The sequence below is a fragment of the Crocuta crocuta genome, unplaced genomic scaffold (genome assembly GCF_008692635.1).
Source record: "Crocuta crocuta isolate KB4526 unplaced genomic scaffold, BGI_CrCroc_1.0 scaffold587, whole genome shotgun sequence".
NCBI classification, from domain to species: domain Eukaryota; kingdom Metazoa; phylum Chordata; class Mammalia; order Carnivora; family Hyaenidae; genus Crocuta; species Crocuta crocuta.
This window is the reverse complement of record NW_027532403.1, coordinates 778,860-792,528: the sequence shown is the minus strand read 5'-3', so window position 1 is coordinate 792,528 and position 13,669 is coordinate 778,860.

The following is a 13,669-nucleotide window of genomic DNA, read 5'->3' as shown; positions in this document are numbered from 1 at the left end:
TAAGAACTGTATGCTCTCCGCTCAGCAACTGAGCATCCTAACTTTCTCTCCAACTTCGTTCACTTGGCTGCTTTTACACTGTCTATGACCAAGCCATCAGGCTCTCAGGCTGCACCTCCCTCCTGAGTTTTATCTCAGATGGGGCTGTTTTCCAACCCCTCACTTCTGAAGGTCTATGACTTTGACCCATTCTGACCCTCTGGGGGAGGGTCTCACCAAGCAATGGCCAGGTGCCTGCCCACCCTGTGGAACGTTGGCGAGACCATCCTGCTGCCTATGTGGAGAGACTGTGGCTGCGTGCTAGCCCACCCCAGCAAAAGTTCAGGGGTCGTGTAGCAGCCACGTTTCAGAGATTATGGTAAATCACAACACACACCTAGCGCCAGGCTTCCGCCTTAACCCAGCACCAGAGAGGTGGTTGTTCTTCATGTCTGCTTGGACCTTTGCCTGCGGAGTAGCTGCACAACCTCTACCAAATGTGCTCCCAGCAGGGAACCTCCTCTCCCCGTGTGGCCCCGAGGACCCCAAAGGCATCACTCTCTGCTCCTGGGGATTCGCCCTTCCCACCAGAGCACCGCCAGGTATCGAGCTGTGGTTTCAGACTCTGTGATTCCCTCTGTTTACAGTGTCTTCAGGGGATTTAAACCATCTCCTTTCTCCTTTCTCCCTTTTTTGTTTAGTCCCTTGTATACTTTCTTTTCTCTCCTNGGGGGGGGAAGCTTTCCCATTCTCTCCCCTGCCTCTGTCCTCTCTCCACAAGCAAAATCAGCTCTCTGCTCTCCGAGGCTTCTCTCTCCCCCAGTTCACCTCTCTGAGCCGTGTGACTGCTAAGTTTTGTGGTTCAGGTTGTGCAGAGCGTTGTGTTAATCCTCAAATCAGTTTTCTAGGAGTGCAGGATGGTTTGGTGTTGATCTGGCTACATTTCAGGGACTAGAGATGCAAAAAAACCTTCCATGCTGTTCCGCCATCTTAGCCTCTCCTCAATGAGATTTTTTAAAAAGTGTCTAAGTACTTATTCCAAATCAACATGTTTGCTTCCTTACCTTTTGAGGTAGACACTGTGAAGTTGTCTAGTCTTCATTCCATTTTCTTTGCAAACAGGGTTCTGATTGTATTGAAGGTGGCAATGTGCTAAGCCCTAGAGGTCAGGTCATGAAGCACCTAGACTGATCATCGATAGCCTTCTTGACAGCCTTCTTAGACTCCCTTGTAGCCATCATCGCCACAAGAACCAAATTTGGGCCAAGGGGCCCTAAGAGAAGTTCTGTTGGGAGGAGGGCTCTGCTTTTCTCATAAGAGAGAGGGCACAGCTAGCCACACAAGATTTCTTTTTCTTTTTTTATTTTTCCTGTCTGGTAAGCAGACAGGAAAGCTTCCTTGGCAAGCTCTATAACAAGATAGGATGGATGGCATTTAGCAATTTCTGTTCAGTTGTCTAAATTCTAAAGAAATGCTTTTCAAATTGTAGCCTTGACCCATCTGTATTAAAGTCACCTAGGTGGGTATTTCTGGATTGAGGCTAGGAAAACACATTTTATTTTTTTTTAATTTTATGTTTATTTATTTATTTTGAGAGAGAAAGAGAGAGACTGAAAGTGAGAGCAAGAGAGAGTATGAGCAGGGGAGGGGCAGAGAGGGAGAGGGAGAGAGGAAGAATCTCCACACTTTCAGCACAGAGCCCAACATGGGGCTTGAACTTAACGAATTGTGAGATTATGACCTGCTGAAATCAAGAGTTGGATGCTTAACCCACTGAGCCACTCAGGTGCCCCCCCGAAATGAATTTCAAATATGTATTTTGTGTCATTCTTATGTACCCTACAGTTTGATATCTGGAGCCAAAAAGCTGAGGTGGATAGTTTTTTTGAATCGGTTTGTTTAAAAGGTTATATATTTTGGCTTGGGTACATATTCTAATCAAAGAGTTTATTAAGCTTTGGAATTGATTATCAGCTCCAGAAGTGTGATTTATGGAGAAGATACTGTTTAGAATCACAGAGTAAAACCCTGGCTCTTTGGATGCTTTGAGAAATATTTGAGTTGAAAGAAACTTACTTATTTTCAGCTAGGGCCAGAGTGGAATGTGGATGATCCTCTCCTGAACCAGGGCTTTGAGAAGTCTTTCTCCTTTGCTGAAAGGTTAAAACATATTTGCTTTCCCATACACAATTCTTAGAAAAATACTCAGCACCAAAGGCCTGGAGGCAAGCTTTTCAGTGTTTACAGTTTTGTCTTTTTGGTTTTATTGTTGTTCATATTTGTTTGTTTGTTGCATTGTTGTTGTTACAAGTTTTCTTCATGCTCTGGGAAATGCAAGGCAACTGTCACACTTCATAGACGCTGGGCATCCCCTTACCACTTGAGACAGCTCACTGCCAAGGATCACTTGTGGAGGATTCCCACCCTATAATCCTGAAGGATGGGATTATGGAAGAATCTATCCAAGCAAATGACTTTTTGTGATAGCCAGTGCTTCCAGTTTCGGGCACATACTTAAAAACTGAAGTTGATTTAAAAGAGAAAATTTGGGGGCACCTGGGTGGCTCAGCTGGTTAAGTGTCTGACTTTGGCTCAGGTTATGATCTCACGGTTTGTGGATTTGATCCCCACATCCGGCTCTGTGCTGACAGCTCAGAGCCTGGAGCCTGCATTGGATTCTGGGTCTCCTCTCTCTGTCCCTCCCCTGCTATCTCTCTCTCTCTCAAAAATAAACATTATATTATATAATATATATATTAAGAGAGAATATCTTACCACAAAACGTAATAAGGTATGACCAGTGAAAAAACCAAAAAAATTGGAAAATGATCAACTACACTAGATTTATTATTAATGCATATTAAAACAACATAAAGGATTTTGTTTTCTTCTGGCCAGAATGCGATGAGATAAGATGTCGGGTGTCAAAGTATGGGGGAATTTTGCTGGGCTTCAAGTCGTCTACTTGGGCCACCTGCATGTGTGTGAGAGCACCACTTTCACACCCCTCTGGTCGTTGGGGGAATTGCTGATGTTCTTACGAAGAGGTATGAGAGGAATTTCATACATGTGGAGGGATAAAGCTTACTGCAGTCAGAATGAGACATTTACAGGGGACCCAATAGGAGCAGCCACTATAGGTTTTTACCCACAAGCATAAAAGGAGGCAAGCAGGTTTGGTAAATAACTGTGGCCACGGTGAGCTGAGTGGAGAGGAGGGACTGAAGAGCAAGGGGCAGAAGGACCAGGTAAAGGACTGTGCTTTTTCAGACAGTGGGCTTGGAGGGCCTGGCTTAGGTTCGAAAGTCATAGATAAAGGACGATGCCTTTACCACTGACCCAGATAACTCCCTGGACCTCGCAGCTCTGACCTGGTCTTTAGTGGCTGCAGATGCTTTGCCTTCAGTGTTCACAGGTGAGCTTTGGACAATGCAAGTCCAGCAAAACCAAGTTTGTTCCTTTTGGTGCAGCTTCAAATACTAGATGTGTCTGCTTTGAGAGTTGGTGCCGCAGCAAAATCTCTAGGGGGGTCCTCTTTTCCCTCTTCTCCAGGGGTCCTGCCTCTAATTATTCTACCTGCTATCACTATAATGTGATGGGTTAATCCCACCATGTTCTAAGAACACTTGTGATGCAGCCTCACCATTGAGTTTCTAGGTTGTTTCTTGGAAAACTGCAGATGTTCTTTTCTTGATTGGAATTTCAGGGTGAATGAGAATGAGCCTTGACAAAATAAAGCTCATATTTGTTGTGGGTTACAATGTGCTGAGCATTGGGTGAAGGGCTTTTCATACATTAACTCTTCTAAACTTCACACCCCTGTGATATAAGGAAATACCCTTGTTCCCATTTCACAGATGCAAAAACTGACACTTGGGGTAAGTCTTAAGGTTGCATGCTAATAGATGTGGGGTTTGGAATAGGAACCAGGGTGTGGCTGATTCCAGAGCCTAATTTTGTGTGAGACAGGGTTTCCATTGGGGGGTTTGGAGGTGTCTAGAAATGCAAATTAACACTTTGAGAGGAATAGCTATTTATTTTTATTTTTATTTTTATTTTTTTTTGATGTTTAATTTTGAGAGAGAGAGAGCATGAACAGGAGAGGGGCAGAGAGAGAGGGAGACACAGAGTCTGAAGCAGGCTCCAGGCTCTCAGCTGTCAGCACAGAGCCCAATGCGGGGCTTGAACTCATGAATCATGAGATCATGGCCTGAGCCAAAGTCGGCTGCTTAGCCGACTGAGCCGCCCAGTCACCCCAAGAGGAGTAGCTATTTAAAGGTAGCAATATAAGAATGAGACAAGAATAATAAAGTAGTTGAATATCTACTGTGCACCAGGTTCTGTGTTGAGTGCTTATCTCATTTCATTCTTGCAATAGACTTAAGAGCTAAATAAATTTCCCATTTTATATTTAGGAAAACTGAAGCCTAAAGAGGCTAGGGAAATTATTCAAGATCAGGGAGCTAGTAAAATGCAAAGTCAGGGCTAGATTCCAGCTCAAGAATTTTGCAAAGACGGCACACATTTTAGGCTATGATTGAGCACTAATTCATATGTATTTTGTGGTTCTTATAACACATTTCGACTTGAGTTCCATAATCAAGACCCACAGGTTTTCTGAAATGTTATCTGAAGACCTCCTGAATCAGAATTGCTTCTGACACTTGATAAAAATGTGTATCATGAGACCCACTGAAAGAGAATTTCTGGGGGAAAGGGCTGAGAGATTTGCATTTCTAAGAAACCCCTCGTTGACCACCCGGTAGCTGAATTCCAAGAGCAAGAGCTGAAGACGCAGTGTCTTGGGGCCCAGACTTGAAACTTGCACCCTGGTGCTCCAGCCATAGTCCATTGGCCAAAACAAGTCATACGGATGCCCAGATCCAAGGGAAGGGTAAATACAGTTGACCCTTGAACAACATGCATTTGAACTGTGCATTTTTAAAAAAATAAATACAGTAAAGTATCATAAATGTTTTTTCTTTCTTATGATTTTCTGAAAAAAATTTTTTAAAGTTACTTAGTTTTGAGACAGAGAGTGAGAGACAGAACACAAGCAGGGGAGGGATAGATAGAGAGGGAGACACAGAATCTGAAGCAGGCTCCAGGCTCTGAGCTGTCAGCACAGAGCCCGACATGAGGCTCAAACCCATGAACCGTGAGATCATGACCTGAGTTGAAGTCAGAGGCTAAGCAGACTGAGCCACCCAGGCACCCCCCTTCCTTATGATTTTCTTAATAGCGTTTCTTCCTACTTTAGTTTATTGTAAGAATACAGTATAAAATACATATTACATACAACATGTGTGTTAATCATTTCTTTTTGTTATCAGTAAGACTTCCAATCAATAGCAAGGCTATTACTGGGTAAGTCTGGGAGAGTCCAAAGTTGCAGGTGGATTTTCGGCTGTGCCAAGGTGGGCACCCCTAATCTTCATGTTGTTTGAGGGTCCGCTCTAGTCTCTATCTCTTGATGGAAGGAACTACGAAGTCAAATTGCAAGGTCATATTATGGGGCTAGGAACGAGATATTTTGTGGTCATTTTTGTACTCGTAAAGCACGAATCCCACCAAGCAGTGGCCTTGACTTTGCCCCCTCACTCTTTCATTTGAAATAATTCTGTACTGAAGTATTGCCTTTTCTGTGATACAGAGAATACTGTGGTACACTTAGTTTTACAGAAACAAAATAAAATAGTGGCTTTTGTAATGCGGTGGGAAGAGGCTGTAGAAATCCTTTCGTATCATAACAGTTGCACTATATTTCTCATGACAAAGTACTAAAGAGTTGTTTAACTTAAAGATGAATTTTGCAGTCTTGTAAAACAAAAAGACAAGTGTTCTAAATTTGCTGTCCTTTTCTGTGCTGACAAGTGGTTGTCAATAGTATGCTACCCAGAAGACAGTTTTTAAAAATATAAACATGCTTAATTTATCCTCCAAGTTTAAAGTGATGTTTTAACAATGAAAAAGAAAGTAATTGCTTTTCAAAAGAAACTCCTGCTATGAACAAAGCATATTGAAATTGGATGTTTGGAAATGTTCCCACTGTTATGTGATTTTATTGTCAAAAACAATGCAGATGTGTCACGTACAAATTTTCTTCTCTCAAACTTAAAAAATTGGAATCTAAATTTTCTATTTAAAAACATCCTTCAGAATAGAGAACATCAGTGAGTTTTGAAACTATATTGGTAATAAAAATAAAATGCAATATTTTCAGATTCATTTACACAGAAACAGACTGATCAGAAAGATGAAAATTTTCCAGTGGTATTTTCACAGAAAAACATTGAAAATTAAACTCCTGGGTTTATAACCAATTTTATAGTTTTTCCATGTGGATATAAATATCTGCATGGGGGTGTTTTTCAGATGATAGCCATTAAGAAGCCGTGACATCACAAAATGTTGAACTGAGGTCTAAAAAATAGAACAAGTTATATTTAATCACCTGTGCTCACTAAAATAATTAATATTAATGTTAAATTTGGAGTATAATCAATGTTCTGAGAAGCATTAATACATACAATTTAAATTTGCTAAAAATATAGATTATATTTACCTTTTTCAAGTTTAAAATTCAGATTTTCTAGTTTTACATTTTATAATTAACAAAGACTTACAGTACAATGGATACATGCATTAAAAATAAATGATGACACCCATTAGTTTGGCTATTATCAAAAAACCACAAAATACGTGTTGGGGAGGTTATAGAGAAACTGCAAACTGTGCAATGCTGGTGGGAATGTAAAATGATACAATAGCTGCAGAAAATAGCATGATGGTTCCTGAAGAACATGCTACAACAGGGATGAACCTAGAAAACATGCTGAGTGAAATGTCTGGACAAATATTGTGTGACCTCACCTAAATGGGGCACCTAGAAGAGACAAATGCAGAGGCAGAAAGAATAATAGAAGTTACCAGAGGCCGAGTAGAATGGAGAATGGAAAGTTATTGCATAAGAGCTATAGAATTTCTCTTTGGGATGATGAAAACATTCTGGAAGTAGTTGCACAATATTGTGAATGTACTTAATGCCACACTTGAAGATCGTTAAGATGGTAAAATTTATGTTATGTATGTTTCATAACAATAAAAATACAAAGATACACATTTATGGAGGTGTGTGTTTAAAATACTACCAGTAAGTAGAAGCATATGATTAAAAAAAAAAAGGGGGTGGGGAATTGGAGATCACCAAGGGAAGGGGCTCTTTGGTGAGCTTGACTCTTACAAATAAATATAGAGAGCAGAGGTTCGCCCTGGCTTCTGGGTGTCATAAAATCAGGAATATCAGAGAGCACAGGGTTGAAGAGTCACACAAAAAACTTTTTAAAGATTTCTTTGTAATTTCTCCAAGTTACTACTGTCAGTCATCCCTGGCTTATTTCCAATAGTAATGAACAGTGAGAAACCATTTGGACAAAAGAGCCCACGATATTTCCTTAGAAGAAGGTTGGGGCAACTGGGGACATGGCTTCACCTTCTTTGGTCACTTTGTAGGGAAGTTGAAGCCTGTATTCATTTTCTAAGGCCGCCATCACAAATTACCACTACTTGGCACTTTATTTTATTTTATTTTTTTTTTACAAATAGTTTATTGTCAAATTAGTTTCCACATAACACTCAATGCTCATCCCCATAAGTGTCTGGCACTTTAAAAGAACAAACTCTTGTCCTTTCACAATTCTGGAGGCCAGAAGCCTGAAATCAAGGTGCTGATGGGGCGCCTGGGTGGCTCAGTCAGTTAATCATCGGACTTCAGCTCAGGTCATGATCCCACTGTTTGTGGGTTCGAGCCCTGTGTCAGGCTGTGTACTGACAGCCCAGAGCCTGGAGCCTCCTTCAGATTTTGTGTCTCCCCTTCTCTCTGCCCCTCCCCTTCTCATGCTCTGTCTCTCTCTGTTTCACAATAATAAATAAATGCTAAAAAAATAAAAGAAAAAAAGGTGCTGGCAGGACCATGCTCCTGCTGAAGTCTCCAGCAGACCATCTTTCCTTGCCTCCTCTAGCGTCTGATGGCTCCAGGTGTTCCTTGGTTTACGGGTGCATAACTCCAGTCTCTGCCTCCCGCTTCACATGGCCTTCTCCTCTGTGTTTGTGACTTTTACACCTCATAAGGATACTTAGATTTAGGATCCATTTGGGTAATCCAGGAAAATCTTATCTCAAGATCTTTAATTCAATGACATCTGCAAAGACCCCTTTTCCAAGTAAGGTCACATTCATAGTCTCTGTGGAATAGGTTGTGAATATGCCTTTCTTGGGGGGTGAGGTGAAGAATAGGTATCATTCAACCGACTAAAAAACTCAAGATATTAACATGATGTGGGCAGCTTCTCCAAAGAAAAAGCTGGGGCATCTGGGTGGCTCAGTTGGTTAAGCATCTGACTTTGGCTCAGGTCATGATCTCATGGTTTGTGGGTTTGGGCCCCGTGTCGGGCTCTGTGCTTACAGCCAGCTCAGAGCCTGGAGCCTGCTTCAGATTCTGTGTCTCCCTCTCTCTCTGACCCTCCCCTGCTCATGCTCTCTCTCTCTCTCTCTCTCTCTCTCTCTCCTCTCAGAAATAAATAAAACATTAAAAAAAGAAAAAGCTAAATGTATGGAACCAGAAATGAGTAACAGAGGGTCACGTCAGGAATTCTGCTAGAACCCGAAATCAGTCCTGGGGCTTCATGATCTGTAAGTTTGCATAATTCTTTCCTAGGATTTCAAAAATTATTTTTTCCTACCTTTTGTTTTTCCAGTATTAGAAGGTAGAACTATAGTAGCTGACTTAACACATAATCACAAAAAGCAATACTAACTGGTGTGATAACCTCAAAATTTTGGTGCTTTATACAAAAACAGTTTCTTTCTTACACTTATCAGAATCTGCAGGGATCATTCTATTTTTTGACATTATTACTTTCAGATTGTGATTTCCTTGATCACTATGGAAGAGAAGAGCAGAGATGATCATGCAAAGGTTATAGGGCCAGGCCTGAAAGTGGCCTTTATGGCTTCCTTTCTACATTTCACTGTTCAGGACTGGTCACATCATTCCAAATTTAACTGCATGGAAGCATGGGAAATGTAGTTTCCCTGAATTCCTGGGAATAATTAAAGAGATTATTGAGCAGTTAGCTAGTATCTGTCACAATTTTAAAAAGTTTTTTTTTTCTTTTGAAGTGTGGTTGACACACAGTGTTACATTAGCTTTCAGGTGAATAACAGTGATTTGATAAGTCTCTATATTATGCTATGTTCACACAAGTGTAGCTTCCATCTGTCACCATGTAACATTATCACAATACCATTGACTATATTCCTAATGATGTGTTTTTTATTCCTGTGACTTATTCTTTCCATACTGGAAGCCTGCGTCTCCCACTCTCCTTCACCCATCGTGGCCATCCCCTCTACCCTTCCCTCTGGCAACCACGTTTGTCCTCTGTATGTATGTGTCTGATTCTGCTTTTTGTTCATTTGTTTAGTTTTTTTAGATGCCACATATAAGTGAAATAATACAGTATTTGTCTTTCTCTGGACTTATTTCACTTTGCATACTACTGCCTAGGTCCATCCATTGTTGCAGATGGCAACATCTCATTATTTTTATGGCTGAGTGATATTCCATTGTATATATGTACCACATCTTGTTTATCCATTTATTTGTTGATGGACACTTGGGTTGCTTCCATATTGTAGCTCTTATAAATAATGCTACAATAAACACAGGGAGCACATATCTTTTCAAATTAGTGTTTCATAACCTATGGGCAAATACCCAGCAGTAGAATTACTGGATCATATGATGCTTCTATTTTTAATATTTTGAGGAAATTTCATACTGTTTTACACAGTGGTCATACCAATTTACATCCCTGCCAATGGTGCACAAAAATTCCTTTTTCTCCACATCCTTGTCAACACTTGTTTCTTGTCTTTTTGATTCTAGCTATTCTGACAGGTGTAATGTGATATCTCACTGTGGTTTTGATTTGCATTTCTCTGATGGTGAATGATGCTGAACATCTTTTCATGTGTCTGTTGGCCACCTGTGTGTCTTGTTTGGAAAAATGTCTATTCAGGTCCTATGCTCATTTCTTAATCAAATTATTACTTTTATTATTTTTTTGGTGTTGAGTTGTAGAAATTCTTTATGTATTTTGTATATTAACCCCTTATCAGATATATCATTTGCAAATATCTTTTTTTCGTTCAGTAGGTTGCATTTTCATTTTGTTGATTTGTTTTGTTTTGTTTTGCTGTGCAAAGACTTTTTGTTTTGATGTAGTTTAGTTTTGCTCTTGTTTCTCTTGCCTTAGGAGACATATCTAGAAAAATGTTGCTCATATCAAAGAAATTATTGTCTATGTTTTCTTCTAGGAGCTTTATGATTTCAGGTCTCACATTTAGATCCTTATCCATTTTGAGTTTATAATTGTGTATGGTGTAAGAAAATGGTTCATTGTCATTCTTTTGCATGTCTCCATCCAGTTTTCCCAGTGCCATTTATTGAAGAGACTATTTCCCCCCCCCATTGTGTATTCCTGCCTCTTCTGTCATAGTTTAACTGACTATATAAAAGTGGGCTTAATTCTGGGCTTTCTATTCTGTTCCATTGATCTATATGTATGTTTTTCTTCCAGCACCATACTGGTTTGATTACTACAGCTTGGTACTTGGTAGCATATCTTTAAATTTGGGACTGTAACACCTCCAGCTTTGCTCTTCTTTTTCAAGATTTCTTTGGCTACTTGGGGTATTTTGTGATTCCATACAATTTTTACTATTATTTGTTCTAGTTTTGTGAAAAATGCTATTGGTATGTTGATAGGGATTCCATTGAATCTGTAGATTGCTTTGGGTAGTATGGACATTAAAATTTTTTCTTGATTTTTTTTTTCTAAAAATACTTAAGATACATTATGAGGATTCATATGGGAAAACATGATAAAAAATAACTGAACAAGCAAATTAGGACAATGAGAAAAGAAAGTGAGAGATATCTTGTACTAGGCACTTATATTTTATGAGCTTGAATCCCTTTCCTTATTTATCATACAACCAAAGTTGCTTTTCCTTCCTTCATTGTATCTGCTTAGAATTCATACTCCAGATCGACGTCTCTGTGCCTGAGCCAAAGAAGGCATCAAAATGAAAATTCTGTTTAATTAGCCTCACCCACAGGACCTATTTTTGCTCTTGATATTTGCCAGGAAATAGGAAAGAGCCAGCTATTGCAACTTCCCCATTTTATATAAAATGGAAGCAAAGAAGCCTTAGGTAAGATAGTCATGCAAGGAATTGTTACAATGTTTAAGTTCCCAAGAAAGATTGAAGGTGGCCCTGGAAGGGATCCCTCAACAAAGTATTGTTGAGGGATCTTGATCTTAAGCTCAAAAACTGACAGTGTCCTCGATTGTAGCCCATGTTTGGTTACGGTTAAACAGTTACTTCAGTATGACTCTGTTTTATTTCTCTGACAAGAGTCAAAGCCAAGTACGTCTTTGGGGAAGTTACTTCACTTCTCTGAGCCTCAGTTTTCTCACCTATAAAATGAAAATCTCACAGGAATTTTGGGGTTGATAAGCTAAAATATTTGAAAGCAGCTAACTCAAAGTTCCTGGCACATAATAAGGGATTCATAAATTTTCACTCTGCGTTTTATTTTGGTCTTCCCATATTTTCTAGCCGGAGCCTGCACCACTCTCTGATGTGGCACTTGGGAGGGCAATTGGTATGTAGATCATGGCTGCAGAGGGAACAAACACCAGATTAAGTACTAAAACCTGGTCCCCCAACTCTGTGCTACAGCACATGGTAGTCAGCTTGTTCTGTAACATGTGGGATTCCAGGTATTTGTATTCATAACTTTAAACATCAAGTTTTAAGTGAACCTTTCAGTCTTGTAGTGGTGAGGGAAAGAATGGTGGGTTAAGGGGTAGCATAAAGAGGCTTACAGTCATAATCCAATGACTATATTTCGGGATAAGGCTCTAGGATGACAGAATATGGCCATACATCTATGAGTGATGATCTGGCTCAGTGTGGTGTGGTGGGGGCTTCTTGGCAAGCACAGCATGAAACAGGGCTCTGAAGGTCTCCTTTGTTCTCTTTCTCGTTCAAGTATCTCAGATCCATTTGCCAGGGAAGATCTGAGTGAGAGAGGTTGGTCCCTTGCCTGGAGCTGTCTCATCAGCTTTGTTTTACTACATTTCTATTTTCATCCCTCTGGGTCCAGGACTATACACAGGGAAGAGGTAATTGCAAGGAAAGCCGTTAAAAAAACTTCTCTTTTATACAATATAGAGGAGAAGTGGGGGTAGTACATTAGTCTTGAGGAATTCTTCATAAGACTACTGTTTTTCTGGATATGAGAAAAGAATAAGATGAAAAAAAGGAAAACAATAAGAGCTTTTATCCTTGAAAATTTCACAGTGGACAATCAATGGTGCAATTTCTACTATCTACATTGTAGAGTTTTATTGAAGCTTGAGGAGAAAAGAATTTGTTCTGACTCCTTTTTGGGTAATTAATCTGTATCTTTTCCTGTCAGTCAGGTACTCAGATACTATTACCCTCTGGAATTCATGTTCATGTAGGCAGGAGTTTAAAACCAGGACTATATGGGGAGGCTTCATAGATTACACGAACTGACTGAAACTTATGTTGTCATTGCTCCAGAAATGCCCTGAATGCCCCTTCCAGTCAGTATTTATCCTTTCTTCACAAAGGAAACCACATTCTTTTTGGGGAGGTCACTTCCTTGCTTTTATTTATAGTTTTATCATCCCTAAATATCAGAGTTTGGTTTGCCTACTTTTAAAACCTTATAAATATGTGCTATCATATGGTATGCTTTCTTTTGTCTGGAGTCTAATGCTTGCTTTTATGCTTGTGAAATCCATTCTGGTTGTTACCTGTAGCTGGTAAGTTGTTTATTTTCATTGCCATAAAGTCTCCCAATCAGGGTTACAATTATGAGCTGTGTACCCTCATCCCATTACAATACCTGAAGGAATTTTATATTTTTATACTTCATTATAAAGAAAGGAAAAAAAAACAAAAACTTGTGAGTATCTACTTTAGGTTAGACACTGTAAATCTGAATGTGGAAGAAAAAAGAGAATTTTATGTGTGTGTGTGTGTTTGGGTTTTTACTTGGGGAGTGTTCAATAAGGGAAATAACTAACATACAACATATGGAAGAAAATCTCAGAGCTAAATACTTGCTCCTTACTTTGAAAACACAAATTCATACAGGCATGTGTGTGTGCATTTGCTTCAGTATCTATGAAACTTCTTTTTTAGGGCACCTAGGTGGCTTAGTCAGTTAAGCATTCGACTGACTTTGGCTCAAGTCATAATCTTTTGATTTATGAGTTTAAGCCCGCATTGGGCTCTGCATGGACACTGTGGAGCCTGCTTGGGATTCTCTCTCTCTCCTTCTCTCTCTCTGCCCCTTCCCCACTTTCATGTATGCATTCTTTCTCTATCAAAATAAATAAATAAAGTTAAAAAAAAAAAAAAGAAAATCTCTTTTTGTGCATGGAAAGAAAAAAATGTTTTTTTTCAGAGAGTTGATTGTCAGTGCCTTTTGAAAGTGTAATGAATGTTTCTGTATTTAGATACCCTAATATACTTGCGGTATGAATAGGAATTTGCTTTGTTATAAACTTAGACCAATAGTTTC